At 35.3% G+C, this 1,594-nt stretch overlaps 1 pseudogene; it reads right to left on the reverse strand.

The window, feature by feature from the left end:
* Positions 1-798: 798 nt before the first annotated feature.
* LOC111797574 (ethylene-responsive transcription factor ERF022 pseudogene) lies at positions 799-1,594 on the reverse strand (annotated as a pseudogene).

The raw sequence follows: 1,594 nt of genomic DNA on the forward strand, positions 1-1,594 counted from the left end.
AAAAAAAAAACATTACAACATGGAAAGACATAAAGGGTTTGGCTTGGCATGGACATGCGGCCACGAACAACACACCCTGAACGAGTATGATCGTGACACATAGCACGCAAGATGAGTTGACAACTTGGCTTAGAAAGAATAAACATTTTTATCATCCAATTTTTTTTTTAAAATAAACATTTCTTATTTATTAAATTTCAATTTAGTCTGAAAATTATTAATTTTATCAATGTGCTTTTGTAAAATTTTATTTTATTTAAAAATCAAATTTATTAAAAAACAAAAAAACTATTCCAAACCCGAGAAAAGTAATAACCAAAACTTGCCCCAACTCAATACTTAGAATTAAATTTAATCATTCGAATACAGTTGAGACACCAATATTAGTATCCATAACACATTTTTATCGTCAACTTAAGTATAGTTCAAGTAATAATATTAGTATTTATAACACATTTTTACCGTCCACTAGAACATAACTCAACTAGTAACTTATTTGATGAGCATAAAGGATAGAACCTCCAAATTAAATAAAAAATATTATTTTATTATAATTAACTTACCATCTATGTAAAAGTTGAATTAATCAAATTATCTATTCCATTAAAATTATGCAACAAACAACCATCTATGATAAGCCAATAAAAAGGAGAGTTAGTATTGTAATTCAATAAACTTGATTTATACGTGACTTAGTCTCTTCCCGTTTTATTAATGCTAGATGTACGGTTTTATTCACAATAGAAATTTAAAAAACTTCAAGTAATTTGATACAAAAAGAAACTCTTGCTCGAAAAATATTATGTTATTCATTCTGTTTCTTTCTATTGGTAATTCGTTTCGGTACAATAAGGGTTAACCATTTATTCCCTTTCTATGAATGACCACATTCATCCCAAAACGAATACAATTGATATAGCATTATCAAATGACTCAAATTACATGGCTAACTTAACCCACGAAATTTGTCGTTAGAAATTTAGAAATAGCCTGGTAATAACAAATTGTCTTCTTCGTCTGAGGCTGGTCCAAACCCAAGCCAAGCCAACCTCAATGGACTCAACAATGGCGCTTCCTTCATCTCCTCAAACATGGTCCGACTCAATCCGTTGCTCGCCCTTCGCTCTCCAAGCTCCATCTCTCTCATTTGCGCTGCTGCCTTTGCCGCTGCCGATTGAATATGTTCTCTCGAGCATGACTCCGGTTGTGGGAGCGAGCCAACAGAGTCAGGGAAGTTGAGCAAGGCAGAGGTGCCTCTCAAAAATACAGCTGCCGAGTCGTAGGCTCGTGCGGCCATCTCTGGGGAGGCGAATGATCCAAGCCACACTCGTGTCTTCTTCCCTGGTAACCGTATCTCAGATACATAGCGACCCCAACTCCGCTTTCGAACCCCTCGAAAGGGACTCGAAACCGAAACGTTAGATCCAAGTCGACGTTCGATAAGTTGTGGTTGAGTTTTAGTCATTGAGAGAAGAAAATGAAGAAGAAGCAAAAGGCAGGAGTAGTTGCATTGTAAGTTTAATATATTGAGAGTGATAACTTGAAGTGAGTGAGAATATAAATGGTGAGTATTGGAATGGAAATAAGTGGCCAT

Source organism: Cucurbita pepo, chromosome 6 (assembly GCF_057944985.1).
Source record: "Cucurbita pepo subsp. pepo isolate OVF chromosome 6, ASM5794498v1, whole genome shotgun sequence".
NCBI lineage: Eukaryota > Viridiplantae > Streptophyta > Magnoliopsida > Cucurbitales > Cucurbitaceae > Cucurbita > Cucurbita pepo.